This window comes from Oryctolagus cuniculus, chromosome 13 (genome assembly GCF_051225735.1).
Source record: "Oryctolagus cuniculus isolate XC-2025 breed Fujian yellow rabbit chromosome 13, ASM5122573v1, whole genome shotgun sequence".
Lineage (NCBI taxonomy): Eukaryota > Metazoa > Chordata > Mammalia > Lagomorpha > Leporidae > Oryctolagus > Oryctolagus cuniculus.
The window spans coordinates 19766487-19788997 of NC_142879.1; the positions used below are offsets into that span (position 1 = coordinate 19766487).

The window sequence follows — 22511 nt, forward strand, 5'->3', positions numbered from 1 at the left end:
AGACAGAGGCAGAAAAAGAGAGAGAGAGAGAGGGGTCCTCCATCTGCTGGTTCACTCCCCAAATGGCCACAAAGGCCGGCACTGGACCAGTCTGAAGCCAGGAGCCAGAAGCTTCTTTTGGGTCTCCCACATGGGTGCAGGGGCCCAAGCACTTGGGCCATCTTCTACTGTTTTCCCAGGCACATTAGCTGGGAGCTGGATCGGAAGTGGAGCAGCTGGGACTTGAACTGGTACCCATAAGGGATGCCGGCACAGCAAGCAGCAGCTTTACCCACTATGCCACGGTGCCGGCCCCCAGCTAATTGCTTTAATATTTACTTATTTATTTATTTATTTAATTCACTGAAAGGCAGAGAGAGAGAAGCAGACAGACAGAAACCTCCTATCCTTTGGTTCATTCTTCAAAGGCTCCCAACAGCCAGGGCTGGGCCACATTGAAGATTGGAGCCAGAATCTTTTTTTTTTAAGATTTATTTAGAAAGTCAGAGTTAGAAAAAGAGAATTCGATCTTCCATTCACTGGCTCACTCCCCAGATGGCTGCAATGGCCAGCACTGGGCCAGGCCTAAGTCAGGAGCCAGGAACTTCATCTGGGTCTCTCACGTGGGTACAGGGGCCGAAGTATGTACTTGGGCCATCCTCTGCTGCTTTTCCCAGGTGCGTTAGCAGGGAGCTGGATCAGAAGTGGAGCAGGAAGGACATGAACAGGCAGCCACATGGGATGTCAGAGTTGCATGAGGCGGCTTTACCCACTACACCGCAACACCAACCCCTGGGAGTTGGAATCTTTTTTTTTTTTTTTTTAACAGGCAGAGTTAGACAGAGAGAAAGAGAGACAGAGAGAAAGGTCTTCCTTTTTTTTTGTTTTTTTGTTTTTTTTTCTGTGGTTCACCCCCAAGTAGCCGCCACGGCTGGCGTGTTGCGCCAATCTGAAGCCAGGAGCTAGGTGCTTCCTCCTGGTCTCCCATGGGGTGCAGGACCCAAGGACCTGGGCCATCCTCCACTGCACTCCCGGGCCACAGCAGAGAGCTGGCCTGGAAGAGGAGCAACCGGGACAGAACCGGCGCCCCAACTGGGACTAGAACCAGGGGTGCCAGCGCCGCAGGCAGAGGATTAGCCTAGTGAGCCGTGGCGCCAGCCGGGAGTCGGAATCTTAATCCAGGTCTCCCACTTGGGTGGCAGGGAGCTGTCACCTGAACCTCCCAGGCTGGAGTCAGGGGTCCGAGTGAGAGACTGAACAGGGCGCTCCAGTATGGGATGCGCCTGCCCCAGGGATTGGCGTCACGTCGCTCCTCATTGTCTGCCTGCCAGTTTGACTGCTAACACCCACAGTTCACTTTGCACAGGGCTCAGAACGCAATGCTTCACTTCTGTTGGGGGAAACTCATCGGCGGCCAAGGTCACGGAGAGCTTCACACTGAAGACCTCCCCACCGGCATCCCTCACGTTGCCACCTCCAGGCTTCCCAGCCCCAGTCCCGGGAACCCAGCCACCCGGTGGGCATTTCCACAAATAACCAGTCTGCCCCTGGGCCCAGCAGGTCTACGGTTAAGACTGACTACCCTCAGAGCAAGAGCGCTACAGCACTGATGTGGAACTGACTCCAAGACGCAGTAAAGGCAAGTGGGACTGGGCCTGCCTTGTGGCACACTGCGCTAAGCCGCTGCCTACAGCGCCGACATCCCATAGGAGTGCCGGTTCAAGTCCCGGCTGCTCCACTTTCCATCCAGCTCCCTGCTAATACTCCAGGGAAGACAGTGGATGATGGCCCGAGTGCTTGGGCCCCTGCCACCCACGTGGGATACTCTGATGGGGTTCCTGGCTCCTGATTACGACTAGGCCCAGTCTGAGCCACTGCAGACATTTGGGGAGTGAAGCAGCAGATGGAAGATCTGTCTCCCTACTCTCTTGAACTCTCCTTTTCTAAATAAATAAATAGTTTTTAAAAAGAAAGTAGAGGGGCTGGCGCTAACACCCTGGCTTAAAGCGCTGGCATCCCATATGGGCACCGGTTCGAGTCCTGGCTGCTCCACTTCCAATCCAGCTCTCTGCTATGGCCTGAGAAAGCAGTAGAAGATGGCTCAGGTCCTTGGGCCCCTGCACCCAGAAGAAGCTCCTGGCTTGGGATCGGCGCAGCTCCAGCCATTGCGGCCAATTGGGGAGTGAACCATCAGATGGAAGACCTCTCTCTCTCTCTCTTTCTCTCTCTCCTCTCTCTGTGTAACTCTTTCAAATAAATAAATAAATATTTAAAAAAAAAAGAAAGTAGAATTAATTTAGTACAACTCCAATTGGGTTAAGAAACAATTTACAGGGCCCCAGCACTGTGGCAGAGCAGGTAAAGTCACTGCCTGCAGTGCGGGCATCACATAGGGGCGTCAGTTCCAATCCCACCTGTTCCTCTTCTGACCCAGCTGTCTGCTATGGCCCACGATGGAAGATGGTCCAAGTGCTTGGGCTTCCACACTAGCATGGGAGACCCGGAAGAAGCTCCTGGTTCCTGGCTTCAGATCAGCTCAGCTCCAGCCATTTCAGCCATTTGGGGAGTGAACTAGAGGATGCAGGACCTTTCTCTCTCTCTGTGTGCATGTGTGTCTCCCTCTAATTCTTTCAAATAAATAAATACATCTTTTTAAAAAAAGAAATACTGTACAGCTGCCAGAGTGGGGATATGAGTATTTGCCTGAAGCTGGAGTCAGAAAAAGGTGAAGCCGTAGACTGTAGATAGGTCAGTTTCACCAGCCACGTGGCCTCCGCTGTGACCACCCAGCTCTGCCGTCCTGAGGGAAAGCAGCAGGGACTGTTAAGGGAAGAGGGGCCTGGGGTAGCCGTCGTGGTGCTGTGTTGGGCTCTGCCACGCGTGGGATGCCGACATCCCACGTCAGAGCACTGGATCGAGTCCTGCTTCTCTTTTCAACCCAGCTTCCTGCTAACGCATCCCCCGGGAGGTAGCAGGTAATGGCTCAAGTACTTGGGTCCCTGCTGTCCATAGGGGAGACCCAGATGGAGTGCTGGGCTCCTAGTTTCTGCCTGCTCAGTCCTGGCTGCTGCAGACGTTTGGGGCACGAACCAGCAGACGGAAGACCACTCGCTGCCACTCTGCCTTTCAAACAAAAGCCATAAACTTAAGAAAACTTTCAAAGAGAGGTGAGCATTAGTGAACGAGTCTGAATGAACGAGAGCGGCTGTGTTTCAGTAAAACTGGGCTCTGTGGGAGCAGGTGTCGGGCACAGCTGTAAACGCACCGCTTGGGACCCCCACACTCCATCCGGGTACTCTCTCGATCCCAGCCTCCTGCTGATGCAGACCCCGGATGCAGCAGGCAAAGGCTCCATATCTGGGTCCCTGCCACGCATGTGGGAGACCCTGACCAAGTTTCCAGCTGCTGTTGCAGGCATCTGGAGAGTGAATCACTGGATGAGAGCTCTCAAATTTAAAAAAAAAAAATTTTAAACTACTTGTGGGGAGCCAGTGCTGCGGCATAGCAGGTAAAGCCACCCCGGATGCAGTGCCAGCATCCCATATGGGCGCCAGTTTGACTCCCAGTTGCTCCACTTCCCATCCAGCTCTCTGCTGTGGCCTGGGAAGGCAGTGGAAGATGGCCCAAGTCCTTGGGCCCCTGCACCTTGTGGGAGACCCAGAAGAAGCTCCTGGCTTGTGGCTTCGGATTGGCCCAGCTCTGGCCATTGCGGCCATCTGGGGCGTGAACCAGCGAATGGAAGATTCTCTGTCTGTCTATCTTTCTCTCTGTAATTTTGCTTTTCAAATAAATAAATAAATCTTAAATATATAAATCTTAAATATATCTTATATATAATATATGTATTATATATATGTATATATTTATAAACATGATTGTTAGCTCACAAATCACAGGAGAGTAGGCAGTGGGCAAGATCTGGTCGGGTTGTAGTTGGCCAGCCCTGGCTTAGAGCGTCTCAGCAAGGATGCAGTGGACACTGGTGACAGTGACCAATCCCCAGGAGGGGGCTGGGGCAGCTCAGAGATGCGGCAGGGGGGAGACCATCACTCTTCAGCACATTTGAACACTGCAGCCTATGCAGGTTAAAACAATGTTTAGGGGCCAGCGTTGTGGCACAGCAGGTCAAGTTGCAGCCTGCAGTGCCAGCATCCCATATGAGTGCCAGCTTGAGACGTAGCTACTCCACTTCTGATCCAGCTCCCTGCTAATGTACCTGGGAAAACAGTGGAGGATGGCCCAAATGCCTGGGCCCCTGCACCCATGTGGGAGACCTGGAGGAAGCTCCAGGCTCCTGACTTCAGATTGGCCCAGCTCCGGCCACTGCAGCCATTTGGGGCGTGAACCTCTCTCTCTCTGCCTCTGCCTCTCTGTAAAATGACTTTCAGTAGCCCCCACGAGATTCTCTCAGTGTTAACATCAATACGAAGTCTATCAAACGGGCTCTGGCCACCAGGCTCGCCCTGCTCCCTGCCAGCCCTGCCCCTCACCCCGACAGTAACCACATCGGCGCACAGCCATGAGCCTCCGCCCACCCCAGCACTGCCACTACGCCTTCTCCCACCTCACGTCCTGCCTGTACCCTCCGCTTCCTACCTGGGCAAAGCCAACTCCCCGACAAAGGCCGAGGCTTTCGGACCTCACTGCTCACTGTGGTTGGTGCCTCGTAGCTGGGGGAGCAGCCAGTGGCCGCCGGGCTGACCCTCTCCCCGCCCCCCAGCAGGGACCCGGCTGGGACAGAGCTGGTTCTGGGACACACAGCTGAGCAAGGATGCCCAACAGCTCAACGCCCCTGGCTAGGATCTCAGCCAAAACCACGTAGGGGGAGAAAGGTGGCGGGGTCACGAATGGGCCCCGAGAAAGGGGCTCTGCTTGGGAGAAGGTGCTCAGGAAGCCCCAGGGGACACCTCCCCTGCTTGCACCCCTGGCGCTTCAGCCACAGGGCAACAGCCTCCCCTGGGGAGGGAATCTCGGCAGGACGTGGGCCACCCCCAGCCCAGGGCACGGGAGGCCTCACAGCAAGCATGCAAACAATCGCGCACACGCACTTGAACTCCCCCAGGGACTCCGCTGGCTGCTGGCGGAGGCAGCAGCCCGCACGTGAAAGGGGCTGCAGGAACGCGCTTCTCCCTCCACCACTGTTCCTCGTTCTGGAACTAAACCGATCGAGACTTCCTGAGCGCGGAACAAAAATCTGATGAAAACTGCCAAATACAACCGTTTCCAAATATTTCTTCCTTCCAGAACGTTCAAACGGTTTTTAAAGACACAAAATCGTGGACTCTTGGGAACTGGAAATACCTTTGCTCAGAAACGTTTGTTGGATGAAACTGAATACAGTTCCGTTCCCTGCCTCCCGACAGGAAAACACCCGGCCACGCTGTGCGGGGGAACGCTGTATTTCTTTATAGCGGGGAATGTCATAATGCCCCACGGCCAGGGAGGTCCTAACAGCCTTCAACTCGGGGCACCCTATGTTCTACAATGATCCCACATGCCTACCTGCTTGCTGTCCTGCACGTCCACGACGCACATTACATGGTGCAACTTAACAATGCAAACCCTGGCTCGCGGGCCGGCCCCGGACAGGCACTTTATCCAGACCGTCTCCTTTTAAATCTTATTTATTTGAGACCCAGCAAGAGAGCGCGAGAGAACTCCCACTCTTTGGTTCACTCCTCAAATGCTTCCCACAGCTGGGGCTGGGCTGGGGCCAATGCCGGGAACCAGGAGCTCACTCCCTGTGGGTGGCGGGAGCCCAGGCACTGGGCCTTCACCTCTGCCTCTCAGGGTGTGCATCGGCGGGAGGCTGGAGTCAGGAGCTGGCCCCGAGGACTGAACCCAGGTGCTCTGGCGTGGCATGCAGGCGCACTAACCACTAGACTCAGCACCCACCCCCAGATTATCTCGCTCACTTCCCACAGAAGCCCTGTGAGGGAAGTGGCAAGAGCTCCATTTAACAGCACAGAGAACTCGCAAGTAGAAGACTCAGCCAGCTCGCGCTAAGTCACACGGCTGGCAAGTGCCAAAGCCGAAGTCACAGGCAGGCCTACCCGGCTCTGCCTTACCACACACAGCTTCCAGGACAGCAACCAGCTGTGCGCACCGCACCCTGCCCCCACACGGGCAGAGACGATCCTCCATCGTCCCGGTCAGAAGCAGGGACCGGATAAACACCTCCAGCATCCTGTGGTCCCTGGCCAGAGGCCGCCCTCTCGCAGCAGCGGGGCCACCCAGCCAGGGCTCAAGGGCTCCCTGAGGCTGCCACACAACCGTCAGAGCGCCCCACCTGGCTGTCTGAGAAGCACCTGCTGCCCTCCACCCTACGGCGCCCAGCTCCAGAAACCAGCACACCCCTGGGCTCCTCTGGCCCCCGGGTGACTGCCCGGACAGCAGGATGGACCCCCGATTTCTCATGAGGGCACGCCGCAGCCAGGAGTTTGGAGCTAACACAGGCTGGACCCTTGTGCTCCTGTCTCAGCCTCTGGGGAGGAAATCCCCGCTGTCTCGGACCCTCTGCCTCCCACCCCTTCACCTGGCACCCTTTCATCTGTCGCCTTCCTGGGAGACGTGGTCGTTGGCAGAGCGCCCGCCATGTAGGTGTCTAAGCGCTCAGCAGGAAGTACAGAGACCTGTCCAGCCACCCCACTGAGCGTCCCCCCGGGGATCCTCTACGGCACCTCCCACCCTGAGCCTCCCGGGTCCCTATTGTTGGCCTGGGACAGATGCTCTGTCTGCACACCCCCAAGGGGTGCTGTTCCTGGGAGCGCCTGGAACTGGGACACAGCAGCCCTGGTGAGTGGGGAGTGAGCGTCCCCACCTGGGAGGGTGGATGTCCTCCTACCTGGCCTCCAGAGGTATCCCTGAGCTCCACCTTGCCAGCCTGGCACCTTGGGGTCGGGGCACAGGAAACAAGATGCCCTCAGCGCGGTCGAGAAGACGGCAGGCAGGAGGTGGGTAGCTGCGTGCTGCCTCGCACAGCCACACCTGTGTCTCTGAGGCCTGATGCCCGCACCATGGCTCACCTGTTCCAGCTTCACCCTTTCAATGGAATGTTCCACTTGTCCTGGGAGCCGGGGGGGTGGGGGGGTGGGTAGAGATGCCCTGTGCCCGAAAAGCTTCCTCTTTTAGAAACTGAAGTCTCTGGAATGCCTCCCAGTGTGGCTGCAGGTCGCAGGGACGGGCCACGACTGCCCGCGAGGACCCCTGGAGGACACGATGGAGTCAGCTCCACCCCAGCCCTGCCCCAGCCCTGGGACAGCCTAACCCAGAGCCTGGAGGGAAGCAGACACCTGCTGCCTCAGGGGCGGGCCTGGCCTCCTGGGACCCCGCCCCAAGAGACATGGCCTTTCTTCCTCCTGGCCCCGACCCCCAGGCTCTGAGGCCTCTACCACCACAGCTCGCCCCTGGAAACACAGCAGGGAGGTAGAGAAAGTTGTCCTGATGCCCAGGAACCTCTCGAAGGCACAGCACCTGTGCCAGTCACGGGGCCTGGGGGAGGGCAGCATCCCAGACACAAACCCAGGGCTTCTCATCCCACAAGGGCGTCAATGACCCCCAAATCCATACCCCTGGGGGGATCAGCACAGGCCTCAGCGCCCTCATACGCCCCACAGCACCGCCGCTGTGGCCCAGAACCCTGGCACACTTGCTCCACCAAGGTACACAGGTTCTCTCTGGCAGAAATGGAAAAACGAGTCTCCATCCAGCTGTTTCCCAACTCCTATGACACAAATTAGACTTTGATGACAGCAAGAGAGATTCAGGTTAGACACCAAGGAGCATGAAGCGGGTGATAAGAGGAAAGTGATAACTCTGCCGCAGGGCTTTAAAAACAGAACCGTCTCTCCCCCGCAGGCGACGGCTGAAGGTCTTGCTCAGGAATTCTCGGCAGCCGCCCCCTCCCCTGCCTGACTCCTTCGCTGGACACCCAAGGACCCCCCAGGGCATCCCCATTCATCTTCCCAGTATGGTCTTATTGGGCAGCTCAGAGCGTTCAGGTTCCAGCCCACATTTCCCAGAGGCCCCGCCTCTTCCCCTCGCCTGGTCCCAGGGCGGCCCACTCCTCCCACCCTCCAGACCCTGCCGGGCTGATGATCTCGGGACTCCCTCCCAGACGCCTGCCGAACCCCACGCTCCCAGGGCGGGCAGGACACTGCTTTAAGGCCACACTCAAGGGCCACGGCCTGTGGAAAGCCTGCATGCTGGTCACTCATCCCACAGCCACGGCCTGGGCAGCCACAGCGCTGGAGCCCGAGATGAGCAAGGTGTGGCCCCTGCCCTCCACGCAGCTCCGCTCTAGAGACTGCACACAGAGAGAAACAGACCCACGCGGGGAGCCCTGGGGTAGAGGTTGGGGGTGCAGCCTGAGAGCCTGGGGGCCCCTCGTCTAGGTCAGGGCTCGGCTGCGGCCACACGCATCACAGGAACGCACACGCACGGCTGGAAGTGCCGGAGCCACGACCTCGCCCGTCCTCCTCCCTGAACCAAGGTGGGAGGGTGTCTGGGGCCCAGACCGTGCAGCCCCAGGACGCAGACAGCGCAGTGCCTGGAAGGGCTCCTGCTCCATCAGTGTTTTTCATCGATCAAGAGATAGAGCGATCTTTGATGCCCCTCGTCCCCCTGGGAGGAAGCTGGAATCCTTCGTGGGCAACAAGAGCTCTGAAAAATATTTTCCTAACTTTTTAAACCACGAGAGGAAGTGGGAGGCTGCGGCAGGGAGGAGAGGCCCGGGCTGGGTAAGGATGCGGGAGTGGGTGTCAGTGCATTCCCTCTCCCCACCAGAACCCAGGCTGGGCTCTCAGGGAGGCAGCTGCAGGGAAAGACCGTGGGGGTGCCCGGAGAGGGCCACGAGAGGTGCTCCCGGCGGGCGAGCCCTGGTGCCCGGTGCCAGTACAGGGTGGGTTCCCAGAGCTGGCAGGGCCCCCCGAGCTGACCTGGAAGGGACAGTGGCATCACCAACGCATCCAGGGAGGGAAGACCCCCCCAAAAAAAAAAGGTCACAATTTCCATTGGTTGCCACCGTCTGGTTAACCTTTATCTGGCTGATTGGAACGTAAGCCTGTTCCCCACAGGGGACGTCAATACAGATACCAAACGTACTGACTGAAACCCATGCCTCGCGGGGGAAAGCAGCGTGGGAGTCGGAGCCCCTGGGATGCCAATGGCTCTGCAAGGCAGACGGGGACAGCTCCTTGCTTTCTCGCCAGCCCGTGCACTTGGCCAGCCCAGGCTGGGAATCACTCTCCGTGTTTCACCAACGGCAGTGGGGGCTGCAGAAATGACGGGCCCCAGACAGGTCAAGCGGCCTCCTGGTCTGACCCAGGATCCATCACCAGACGGAGCCAGGAGAGCCGCACGCTGCCTCCCCCGAGCCCTGCACGAGTCACAGACCAGCTCTGTGCCCCGCTTCCTTCGCCCCTGCGACGGACTGGAAGCTAGGCTCCCCAAGTCCACTTTTTCAATTGTAAACGAACTTGATAGATATAAAAATGTTCCAAAAAGCTAGCGAAAGCTCGGGTGCTGTTGATGAGCACCCGTGAGTTCACCACCGCCCGCCGTCATCAGGCAACACCCTCAGCTCTCTGTCTCCCTGTCTTAAGGGCTGCAACTGCCGGCCAGGAAGCAGCGCCGCCTCGGCCAGCCACGCCCCCTCTTCAGACTTGGCACAGCCGGGAAGCACGAGGGGCCCGCCAGCCATCCCCACTGAGCAAAGGGCCGCTGGCCGTGGCTCCAGGAGCTTCCCCCAAATCCCCTCTCCCCTTCTGCGGGGCTCTGGGCCGTGGGCTGGGAATCAGCCTGCTAAGTCACGACCCGCTTTGTTCTTTTAATGAACAGAACTGAGAATGGCATGCACTGCCCTTGCTAAGCATGAGTGTTATTTCACACACGTGTGCACACACACACAGAGTCAGAATCCTGGCTGGGCCAGGGAGTCCTTCTGCGCTACAGCACGCACCTCCTGCAGTTGTTCCAAGGACTGTATCGGTTATCTATGTGGAGAGATTGGGAAAGCACCTCGGGCTGTGTGAAAGTGGCGTCTCATGCATCTACACACACACACACACACACACACACACACACGACTGCATGAGCACCCTTGCTCACAAGGTGAGTATCTGCCGGCTGGACAGAAGATATGAAAACCAAGAAGGGTCTCTGTCTAGACCATGCACGCACGGAGACGCAGCCCCAGTATAGGCAGGTGTCTGTCCACCTGGCTTAAAGGAAAGACCCAGAGTCTGAGCAGTGTACGGTAAAGCATCTGACCGGACGGTGCTTTGCGCTTTTTAAATTCTGTTCGTTTAACGCACACACATCCCACGGTGGTATCAGTGCCCCTGTTTTACCACCGGGAGGCTCAAGCCCAGAGTGGTTACCTTCCTGCAAAGCAGGAAGTGGCGGGGCCAGGAGGTGAGCTTTGTGCCCCCTGTACTGCAGCGACTGCTTCCCTACGCCGCCGGCTTCTTGCATTGAGTGGGAAAAGCTAGGCCGGGGACAGATATGCCACTGAAGAGGTGGCCTTGCCTACAAGAGGTGGCTTCCCACGCACACACTCCAAAACCAGGCAATCTGATTTGCTAGTGGGTTGGATTCCGAGACTGCCACCTCCGGGTCCCCACGAAGCCCAGTGCATGCTGCTACCACAGCTGGAGACAAGGCGCTCGGTGAACGGGCTCCTCACCAGCAGCACGCTGCACGCTTGCTTAACCTGAGCAGTGCAGCCGTCGCCAGAGGGGATTCAGTCCCCCCACCCCCACCCCCACCCCCACCGGGAAGACCTGGCTCTTTCCTGTCCTGTCTCAGGTGATCCCCTGCATGGTCGGCCGCAGAGCAAGAATCCCCGGCTTTGCAGCCCCGCGGGGCCCAGGCCTTGCCAGAGGCCCCTCTGGGAGCAAGCGCTCGGGGCGACAGGGACGGGGAAGCAGGAAGCCAGGCCCTCTCCCTTGCACCGTTCCTAGCGGACCCGGCTCTCCCAGCCTGCCCTGGTTCTCTTTGCACTTGGACCCCAACGCACGCGGCATTCAGCTCATCTCTGAAACCCCACGTGTGCTACCTTGGACCGAGCCAATCCTTCCGAGGAGAGGAAAAAAGAGACAGCAGTGGCCCGGGGCTGGGATGAACTCTCCCCGCCGCTGCCAGGCCCCCAGTCCTTGCTCTTACTCAAGAAATCGGCCAGCACTGGGAGCAGGTGTTTCTGTCCTGTTAGCTTGACGGACCACTTCCTCCGAAATGCCCAGTGCCTGTGTCTGCTGCCCTCTCTGATGGGAGGGGGCGGGCACTGGGCAGAGCCCAGGGTTTAACGTGGACCTACCATCGTGTGGTGGCATCTGGTGTGCTTTTAAGAACTGGGGACACAGACAAAAGGACATGAAAGGCTTGGTCACGGGAACACGCGTGTGAGCAGGGCCAGGCGCCACGGGGCGCTCCTGCTGGACTTCTCTCCCTGCCCAGCAGAAGCGGCCCCCCCCTTTTACTTCCCTGCCACCTCACGCAGGTGCCTCTGAGCGGCTGCGGCTGCAGCTCCCCCCCCCCCCCAGTAGTTCTGAGCTCTTGAGGCCAGCAGCCATGCCTCGTGCATCTTGGCCCTCCGAGTTCCCGGCATCTAAAAGTTTCTCAGAAAAGGGCTTGCGGAAGCAGGGAGGGATGGGGCAGGAGGAGGAGGAGGAGAGGAAGGCACTGGAGGAAGGGGAGTGAGAGGGAAGCGGGGCGGGAGGGAGGGGGAGCAGGCACCGGAAGATGACGTCAGCCCAAGCCAGCAGAATTGGACACAGCACGAGGCTCTCTGCTGGGACCAGCGGGGACCGGCTGCCCTCCCCGCGCCCGGTCAGGTTATAACTAAAGGGCACCTGACGAGTGTCCAGGAGCTCACTCCGGACGCTGCTGCCCCATCGTCCTCACCTCCTTCCCAGCTCAAGAATCCAGCTGCCTCTGTCCTCGCGGCCTCCTGCCCCTCCTGCCCGGTGTTCGCTCCTGTTCCTGTCCTGCTTCGGGTGCCGGGAATGGGTATAGGAGAGTAGAGACCACTGTACAGGCTGGACCCCCAACCCCGGGGCTGGCGTGAGCTTTGGGGGTGCTTCTCTGGTGAGGAGCTGACACCAGCAGGAACCCGAGCCACGCTCCCCAATCTGGGTTCCCACGGCAGGAGCTGTGCCTCCCCAGGGGCTGGGAGGAGGCGGGGAGATGTGGCTTGCATGGGAGGGGACTCCCCCAGCATGCTGGGTACCCGCAGGACTCACGGAAGCACGGGAAACCGTGACCCCACAGCCTAGCTTCTCTCCGGACGTCCTGGGGTCAGGAGGTGAGAGACAGCCCTCTTGGACTGAACCCCTGTGAAGCCCCGTACTCCTCCTTTTCCAGAAAGTATCAGATCCCCACCCCCTCCCCACACGGCCCAGGGCAGGTGCATTGGCGGCTGGCTCTGTGCATTCATGGAGACCTACTAAGCACAAGGCACGCTGCGGTGGCCTAGCCTAGGGGATCCTGTGGCTTCTCCTCTGGGCCAAAGCACTGGGGTGGGGGGAAGTAGGGGAGGCCCAGGCTCCATCACACCAGGCTCCCTAAGCGGCCAAGGCTGCTGCTGCTGCCAGCCAGAGGCGTGGCTGCCCACGTGGACAGAGGTCACGTAACATCCACAGACTGGTGGAAGCCGAGAGCACGGAACTCTCCTTCTGACCCCACAGCCATCATGCCTTTCCGGTTTTCCTGTGTCTGCACAGGCCCGATTGGGGAGGGGAGGGGAGGGGAGGGGAGTAGGAGAGGAGAGGAGGGAAGGAGGAAGGAAACTGACCAGGTCCCACGCCCTTGGTAATGTTAAAGCCTTAAGTCCAATCCCCTGGGCAGGGCTACAAAGGCCCTTCCCACACATTCCACGCCCGCCGCCTCCTGCAGCATTCTCTGTAGCCCAGCCCTGACCATGCTGATCCAGTTCCTCGCCGCCTTGACGTGCGCCCTGCACCTTCTGCCTGAATGGCTCCCCACCCCATCCCCACCCCAGGCCTGCCCTAAGCTTCCACCTGAACCGGCCCCCACAGCCCCCCCCCCCGACCTCACCCAGGCAGGCACCCCCTGCCCTGCCCTGCCCTCGCGTGGTAGCAGCCTTCTCAGTTCTCCGTTTCCGAAGCTGTCTCTCTAGGTTGCAGACTGTGAGCCTGCGGACGAGGACACACACCTACTGCACGCGTGCTTGGTCACCCCAGTGCACAGGCCAGACACAGAGGCCCTGCCTGCGGCACTGGGGCTCTGCCGGGCTGGCCCTACCCCCGGTCCTTTAGCAAAAGGCCCCCCGAACACCAGGAGAAGCTGAACACCCGAGGTACTTCCACTGACCGAGCACTTCACCGAGTGCTACTTCACCGTGTGCTACCAGGCACCGGCCTCAGGGCTTTAGGCTGAGCCTCAGATTAGCCTGGCAAAAGCCATCGTTCCTCGGCTGCACAGGTGAGAAGAGTGGTACCAGAGGGGTTTCGGGCTAGGATTCTGCTCAAGGTCTCTTGGCAGGAAGTGGAGTTTGCAGAGAACCCGGGGCCATCCGGCCACCCCTGCCCTCAGCCTCCTGTGGCCCACGGCACATTCATAATCAATGGCCACCCATGGAAGGAAAAGTGATCGATTAACCTCAAGCCCAAGTGCGTGACTGTAGTCCGAGCCACCCAGGGATCCTTCTGGAAACCCCCCAATCCTTTATTCCCCACTGCAACAGCAATTCCCAGGGCTCCGGTGAGCCAGGCCCTCCCCGCCTGCCTCAGGGGCCCGTGGGACGCGCCTCAGACAGTTGGCGGCAAGCTTTCGCCACCTTCAAAGTGCCAGCAGTGGCAGGTGGCATCTGGTGCCAGCGGGCCAGCCTACAGACTCAACCCGGAGGCCACCACCCACACTATCTATCACCACTGGGGTCTTCCCTTGACCAGGGACGGCAGATAATGTGCTGCCTGTGGCCTCCTCCCCACACGCTTCCCCACCTTCTCCCAGCAAGCACTGTCCTCTCCCAAAACCGTGCTACCGCCCATGCACACGCCAATCCTGACTCCACGCCTTCCCTTCTGCTGGGAACCCCCTCCTCTTGCAACCAAGCTAACTGGCCACACACGAGCGCTCTGTCCCAGCGAGCATCATTTTGCCAATGCAAGTTCTTCTTCCCATCCTAAATCCAAATCTTTTCTTCCAGGAAGCCCTCCCTGATAAACCATGGCCAAACCCATCTTGCCTTTGCCTTGCCTCTCCTTGGAACTCAACCCCCTCTGCACTCATATGCGTTGCAGCCACAGATGTTGTATCTGTCTGACAACAATGCACCTGGCATCCGCTGTGTGTCCACTACATGCTAAGTGCTATACTCTAGTCAGCTGTCTTCAGGCCCTGCCTGCCTGTGCACTATGGGCCCTGTGCCAGGACTGCTCCCCTTTGCACCATCGCAGCACCTGACATTTCCAAGAGTCGTGCTGTTGCACCTTTAGAAACAGGGACACCACAGCCCAGAGGACGACGCTGCCTGTCCAAGGGCCATCAGCCGGTCAACAGCCGGGCCACCCACGGAACTCCCAAGGCCAGGGGCTGAGCCCCACAGCAGGCAGATGACAGCCATGGAGAGTGAGATCAGGACCACAGTGATGGCCCACGTGCCCACCATGGTCACTGCCAAGTGGTCAGGGGAAGAAGTGAAGTGTACGTGATAATCGCGTGTAGGACAACGCCCGTGTGATTGCAAAGCTTCAACAAGGTTACTCTTGTATCCCTGCCCCCAATGGACCCTCGATGCATACTTGTCCAGTGAGCGATCAGCCAACCAGAGCGGCCAACGGCCAAGGCTGGAGCTACAGAATTATGATGGCCGTTCACTGTGTGCGTGCTCGGGTCAGGCAACCCATCCTCACAACCACCTTCTCAGGCAGCCCTTGCCGAAACCTCCTGAAGACGCAGAAACCGAGACAGAAGGAGGCCAAACAGCTGGCTCAGAGGCAGCAAGGCAGGACCTGGACAGACAGACTCCAGCGCCGTGCTCCTGACCACGGCAGCCAGGCGCAGGTCACGCGCTCCTGCCCCCGCAACATCACTCCCGCCTAGTTACAAGCGCTGGATGAGTGTTCCGACGAGTGCTGAGAGAGGCCTGCGGTCGCCCTGCTGCCCTGGGCCCTGCTCTGCATCAGCCACCTCGGCCGCCGGGGTGTCCTTTAGCAGCTCCAGGACCTCCCCGGCCCTCTCTGGGACCCCAGCATCCAGCCACTGCTGTGGCTCACGGCTTTGAGAGGACGGAAGATGGAGGAAATTCTTGGAGTCTCAGAGGCTGAAGCAGAGAGCGGGGAGAAGGGAGAAGGAGCCCATCTGTCACCAGGGACAACAAGAGGCTGCGAAGACTTAGAAAGAGAACGAAGAAGGGGGTCCATGAATAACCGCTCTACGGACGGGGGCGCTGGGCAACGGGAAAAGGAGGCGATGCCGGGAGAGGAAGGGCCCGCTGTGGGCAAGCGAGGAAAGGAACCAAAGAGCAAGAGATAACCCCTGTGTTGGGACCGGGCCGTCTCACCCGGGAGCGGCAGGATTCAGAAGTGATGCGGGGTGCACAGACCACCCCAGGCGTCCCGAAAGCTGAAGGTGTCACGTCTGAAGCTGCCAGGGTGGAAGGCAACGCCGAGCCCAGGAGGCCAGCAGCCTGCGCGACTTCCAAGGTTTCAGCTGCTCCGTGTATTGGTTTTTTAAAAAGACTGAATTGAAAGCATTACCGAGAGGGGGGAGAGGCAGAGACAGATCTTCCATCCGCTGGTTCACTCCCCAAATGGTCACAACAGCCAGGACTGGCCAGGCTGAAGCCAGGAGCCAGGAGCTTCTTCCAGCTCTTCCATGTCGGTGCAGGGGCCCAAGCACTGGGTTCATCTTCCACTGCTTTCCCAGGCCATTAGCAGGGAGCTGGATCAGAAGTGGAGCAGCCGGGATTTGAACCGGCGCTCATACTGGGTGCCAGTGTTACAGACGTCAGCTTAACCTGCTGCACCACAGCAGCAGTGGGGGCACAGCGTTGGCCCCAGTTTTTCTGTTTACTGAAAACGATCTGCCGGGGCAGGCGCCCGGCGCATGGTGAGATGTCGCCTGGGGAGCCCGCAGCCCCTACCAGAGCTGGGGCTTGAGTCCTGGCTCCACTTCCAATTCCAGTTGCCTGCTCATGTGCACCCTTAGAGGCAGGAGGTGATGGCTCTAGTAACTGGTTCCTGCCACCCATGTGGGAGACCCAGATTAAGTTCCTGACTCCTGGGTTCAACCTGGCCCAGCCCCAGCTGCTGTGGGCATTTGGAGTGAATCAGCAGATGGGAGATCTTTCTCTGTATCTCTCTCTCTTTCTCTCTCTTTCTCTCCTCTCTGCCTTCTAACTAAACAAAAAAAAATTTTTTTTTGTTAAGGGTTGAGGGGGCAGCATTATGGCCAGCAAGTTAAGCTGCTGTCTGCCACACCGACATCTCATATGGGCACCAGTTCATGTCCTGACTGCTCCACTTCCAATCCAGCTCCCTGCCACTGCACCCAGGAGAGCAGCAGCAAACGGCCAAGACCTTGGGGTCCTGCCACCCATGTGGGAGATCTAAGTGGAGTTCCAGGCTCCTGGCTTCAGCCTGGCCCAGCTCCAACCATTGTGGCTATTTGGGGAGTGAACCAGCAACTGGAAGATATTCTCTCTCTCTCTCTCTCTCTCTCTCTCTCTCTCTCCCTCTCTCTCTCTCTTCCCCCCGCCCCTTGCCTCTCTATAACTCATCCTTTCAAATAAAGAAATACATCTTTAAGGTGGGTGTGTGGCTGTGTCCCCAGCCTGTGTCTCCATCCTTTGGCACAGGACTGGGTGAGGGTGAAGGAGACCAGAGAATGCGTTGGGAGCTGCTTAGGAGGGAGGAGCAGCAGAAACGCACGTTCTGCCAGCAGTGCTGAGTGATGGACAGGAAGGAGCCACCCCTCCCCCCCCGCTGTGCTCTGCTTCCCCCCATCACCAGTAGAGAAATGCCACCAACTTGTCTTGGAGCCGCAGGGACAGGGCAGGTGAGAACTCCGCCAGCACCTGTGTGTGGATCCCTGGGCTCCGCCCACAGAGGCTGAATGGCAGGAAGGAATGCTCCCTGGACCTGGGCTACATGCAGACGTCCTAACGGGGTCGAGAAAAACAGGAATTTAGGTGCAAAAGTGAGGACAGCCACAGGCAAACTGGGACAAACCAGCCTCCCTACGACAGGACTCACAGAGAAACAAGTCTCTGGCTGGACACAGAACCGGCGGGCACTACACAAAATCTTCGCGCTCAGAAACGCGCGCGCTCGGGCCCCGGGCTCAGGAGGCTGAGTGTGAGGTGCCGGCTTCGGCATCCCCTGACTGCGCTGGGCTCTGCTTCCTCCAGAGAGCTGGAAGAGCTGCCTTCCTATCTGGAAGACAAAATCGAACTGGGTAAGTCAGCCTGCGGCGCCAGCATCCCACACGAGCGCCAGTTCAAGTCCCAGCTGCTACACTTCTGATTCAGCTCCCTGCTAACGCACCTGGGAAAGCAGCAGCCTGGGCAAACAGGGGTTGGAGGAGGGGCTCAAGGAGAGGCAGGGACAGCTGACCCCAGGCTGCTGAAGCCCTCAACATGCAGACCCTCTGCCCGTGAGGCTCCCCAGCCCACAGCTGCCTGGCCTCCTCCCTGATGAACCCAGCTCAGTGAGCCGAGCTTCCGCTAGCCAGAATCCACATCATCTTCCCCTAAGCGGCTTTGCGAGGCAGGCCCTGAGCACTCGGCAGGTCCAGTCCTGCTGTGGCCGACCTGCCCCAGGGCAGCTCCAGTTGCACACACCCCTCCTGCTAGCTGACACACAGCCCAGGCCCTCCTGTGCCCCTGAGCTCACAGAGACCGGAGGGCATGAGCAGGTGGAGAGACGCTGAGGCCACGGAGACCCCGGCTTAGAGCCCACGGAGGGGCAGGAGGGCGCCAAAGACTGACACCCGAGGCACTTCCACGCCCTGCTCCGATGACTCTGCCTGGCTGCCCTCACCCCGTATCCCCACCCACCCCGCCCGGGAGCACTGCGGGGATGTGCAGAGCCATGGGAGGAAGAGAGGCCAAAAGCCGGTAGAGGCTGGTCTGACTGCAACTCTCATTTCTAGCAAACAGCGTGTGCGCCCGGAGCCTTATGGATCAAGCTGCAAGATGAAAAGGGTCCCAGAAGAAAGTAGTCAACCCCTCCCCTTCACTGTCTCAGCCGTCCATTCTGTACTATTTCACAAGTGCCCTCAGTTCTGTCGCCAGTGCTGGACCGGCACTGCGGCACTGGGCAGTCCCATCTGACCCCGCTCGGTGCCCTCTCTCCACCATGTCCTCAGCTGGCTCCCTCCTTCCTGGGGGATCCAAGTGGGCGCAGGCCCTGGGCTCCGTGCTGAGGCAGGGAACAGTCTGCATGGAGCCGGCTCAGCACAGCCGTCTCTGTAGCAGGGAATTTGGACGAAGCTGCGCCTTGGGTTTCTGCCTCTCAGTCTCTCCTTCCACTCTCTGCTCACGTGCCTGAGTCACAAGGCCAAGCTCCCAGCGACAGAAGCAGCTTGCAGATGCGACAGGCAGAAGCCCGGAGGCACAGAAATACAGCAGTCCCTGCCCTTTCGTTCGCTGGGGCCTGGCCTCCCTCGCTCGGAGCCGATGCCTCCCTCAAGCCCTGTCCCCTGCCTCTCTCCTTCCCAGCTGGCACGGAGAGCTCCTCCCGTCACCCCCAGCGCCTCCCTTTCTGTCTCCCTCTCACCCACAAAGGGTGTCTTGTGTCTCCAGTGCCCAGCCCAGGGAGAGGCACAGGAGCTTGTGCAGAGCCAGTGGGCTTTGAGCCCGTGCGCCCTGCCCAGGACCCCTTCCTGGCCGGGGCCCCCAGCCCACTGAAGCCCAGGAGAGGGTTGGGAACGCCACAGCTGGCCGGCACCTCCGCAGCAGGCTGCTGTGTGTCTCTCTCCACCTGCAGAGCTCCGGCTCTGATCGGCACCGGCAGATGGGCCAGAACCAAGGGAACCACGGGCTCCCCGGGGCCGGGCACATCCACCTGGCTCCCCAGACCCAGGGCCTCCTCAAGGGCAAGAGACGGCCCAGGCCTCGGATTGGGAAAAATACAAGAGCAGGTCGAGCCAAGCTGCACACCCTCCCTGCTCCCGCCCCACTCGCTCCCTTTCCTGAGGAAAGGACAGAGCAGGTGTCCCAGAGCCAGGTGGCTGCGTTCCTGGCCACTCTAAGCATATCCTCTGTCTCACTGAGTGGAGAGCAAGTTCCACGACCCAGCTGGACAACCTCACCGCCCTCCAAACCAGGGCTACTTTCTGACGTCCCTGGCCAGGAAGAAAAGAAAAAGAACTTCTATCACGCTTTGTGTCCTTATTGATGGATGCTGGGACAGATAATAGACAATCCCTCCTCTGATACACAGTGAACTTCCAATCGTGCGCACCTCTGGGTAGCGGCCAAGATTCGGGCAGCTAAACGCCGTGCCCACAACAGCAGCAGCTGATGCTCACTGGCACCCACCACCACCTGGGCACTGCACTGTGCTCCTCATTTGCATTGGCTTACTCAGGACTCCCAGTACTCCAGGAGCCAGGTAGAGAAACTGAGGCAGAGAGAAGTTAGCTAACTTTCCCAAGGCCAAACCACTAGAGACTGTGGTCACAACCCTCACCACGCAAGCCCATCTCAAAGCTTCACGGTATGTGTGTATGTGTGTGTGTGCACACGCAAACACCCTGTAAACTATAAGCTGTTCATTAAATACAGAGTTGTTATCAGGCCGCTGACAGCAGAAAGAGGTGCGGGTGTGGGACAGGAGATGGCCAGGGAGGATCTGCATCAGAGCAGAGCGTTAATCTCATTAATGTGGCTGAAGTGTGCCTCGAGCTAACTGCAGAGTGTCTCTTTTTCTTTTTTAAAGATTTACTTATTTATGAAAGGCAGAGTTACAGAGAGGCAGAGGCAGAGGCAGAGAGAGGATAGAGAGAGGTCTTCTACCTGCCAGTTTACTCTCCAAATGGCCACAATGGCTGGAGCTGCGCCAGTCTGAAGCCAGGAACCAGGAGCTTCTTCTGGGTCTCCCATGTGGGTGCAGGGACCCAAGGACTTGGGCCACCTCGTACTGCCTTCCCAGGCCACAGCAGAGAGCTGGATCAGAAGAGGAGCAGCTGGGACTCGAACTGACGCCTATATGGGATGCTGGCATTGCTGGCACTGCAGGCTGCAGCTTTACCCGCTATGCCACAGCTCTGGCCCCTGCAGTGTGTGTCTGAGACAACTGGTAAAGTTACTGGGAATGTCGCAGGCCCTGCCTGTTCCTCTCAGCAGAGACTTGCAATCTGAGTCATGAAGCAAAGGACCGCTTCTAGGACGTCCTGCCAGCACTCACGGGCCCCTGCCCTACCCACGCACAGCGCGGCCAGCAGAGCAGGGAGGAGCCAGCCTAGTACAGTGTGGTCCCAGCCTCCACAGCAACACCTCCCGGAGAAGGAGGCCTCTGTCCAAGGCAACAGATCCCTCACTGCGAGATCAAAGAAGCCAGGTCTAATTAGAGAGTGCCATTAATACGCAATTAGCCGATAATGAATTAATGGATGTAGCCAGTGATTGCAGGGCCGCCAACATCACAGGCAGAGAAACAACCAGACAGGCTCTGCTTCTGGTCCCTGCGCACACGAGTGGATCCTGGTCTCTGACCCCTCAATAAACACACTGACGGCAACGGAACCTGATCAAGCTCTAACCCTAACTGCACTTACAGTAAATCCAGGGACAGTGGGACATGTGAAATGACTAACGAGGATGCAGTCCCCTAAATCCAGAACAGGAAAAACTGCGTGACAAATGACCCACATTCTTTAGCAAATCATGACTGGAGGGAAAGAGAAAACACGCACGGATCAGGAACAACGGGAGAGCCACACCAAGCAATCGCCATGCATGGGCCTGATTCGGATCCAAATTAAACAGGGAACCTAGGAGCCAGCTTTGCGGCGCAGCAGGTTGAGCTGTCACTCGCAATGCCCGCACCCCATAGTCCCATATCAGAGCGCTGGTTTGTGTCCCAGCTGCTCCACTCCCAATCCAGCTTCCTGCTAACGCGCCTGGGAAGGCAGTGGAAGATGGCTGATGTATGTGGGCCCCTGCACCCACGTGGGAGGCCAAGATTGAGTCTGTGGCTCCTCCTGGCTTCAGCCTGGCTCAACCCTAGCTGTCGCAACCAGTTGGAGAGTGAATCAGCAGATAACAGATTCTTTCTCTCCCTCTGTTGCTCTGCCATTCAAATAAATAAATCTTTTCTTTAAAAAGGAAAATTAGGGGGAAAACTGGATGATAATCAGGAAGGTAGAAGTGCTGGCTGTATATTTATATTCGGGAACTGCTGGTCTTAGGTAGATGCGATATGGACAGCTGGGTGCTTTTCTGAGGAGTCCTTATCTTGAGTGACACAATGACAGGCATCCAGGGTTTGCTTCAGAAATCGTCAGAGGGTGCAAAGGACCTGGAATATTCCAGAACAAGACCGGCCACGGGCAACTTCAAACGGCTGAAGCTTGGGCACCTGGGGTAAGTGACGTGATTCTCCGCTCCCAGATTTGACATCTTCTGTGATTATTAAAAGCTTCATAGAATACAACCCAGAGCCTCTGGTGGCCTCCACTGAGGCCACAGTGCAAGGCTCTCCCCACCCCCGCCAGGCTGCTGGCTCCGGCCCCAGGCTCCCCGTGCAGACAACACCTGGACAGCAGCTCCAGGCCACCCTGCCCTTCCCAGCAGCGCCACTGCCCCCACTGCAGCTCCTTCTGCAGGGCCTGAGCCCCTTGCAGCCTCTCCCAGCAGTAAGCTCAGTACTGCCTAAGAGAAAGCAACCTCCCAAGACCCCACCATACGCTTGTGGGGGGCCACCATCAATCTCCTGCAGTGAAATCCAACACCCGTCCTCCCCAAGACCACCCAGGCTCAGGGCTGAAAGCCAAGTGCGTCTCCAGCTCCACCCGAGTTTGGCCTCTCAGTGCCCTGGAGCCAGAGGAGCAGCAGCAGCAGGGCAGAGCAGCAGCTGCGGACCCCGGGTCCGAGGCCTCGCTGCCCTCTGCCTCCCCTGGCTGCCGGCAGAGGGACGCGGGAGTGGAGGAGGCGGGAGTGGCGGGAAGGACGTGGCCACAGAAGCCCCAGCCCCAGCCCCAGCCCAGCCCAGCCCAGGACCCAGGACCCAGCCAACCCCACCTTGGGTAAACATCTGGCACCTTGCAGGCTGCTCCCTCCCATAGCACTTCCTGCTGAGGGCTCCCAGCAGAGGAGGGGAGCGGGTTCTGGAGCAGAGAGGCCCCAGGGAGAAAGCGACAGGGCACTGAGAAAGGAGAGGAGGGGAAGACGTCGCACCTGCCTGCGGCAGAGCTCCGATCTGCTGAGAATAACTCAGAGCAGAAGGGAGAGGAGAGAAAGACGGAGAATGGGGGAGGAAAGCACAGTAAGGAGCGAGGGGAGAAAGATGGAGCAGGGCTGGAGAGGCCCAGGAACAGTACACCCAGTCAGTGGTCAGCTGGGTGCC

At 58.7% G+C, this 22511-nt stretch overlaps 1 protein-coding gene across 21 annotated transcripts in view; it reads right to left on the reverse strand.

Moving 5' to 3' along the window:
* Positions 1 to 22511, reverse strand: part of PLEKHA6 (pleckstrin homology domain containing A6) — a 146011-nt gene that overhangs the window by 82950 nt on the left and 40550 nt on the right. The window contains exon 1 of one of the 21 annotated variants that reach the window (XM_089311357.1): positions 6824 to 6876. The exons of the other annotated variants lie outside the window; for them this stretch is intronic. The gene's annotated coding sequence lies outside the window, so the exon portion shown is untranslated. Of the gene's footprint in view, positions 1 to 6823; positions 6877 to 22511 lie in introns of those variants that run through there. 21 annotated transcript variants of the gene reach the window in all.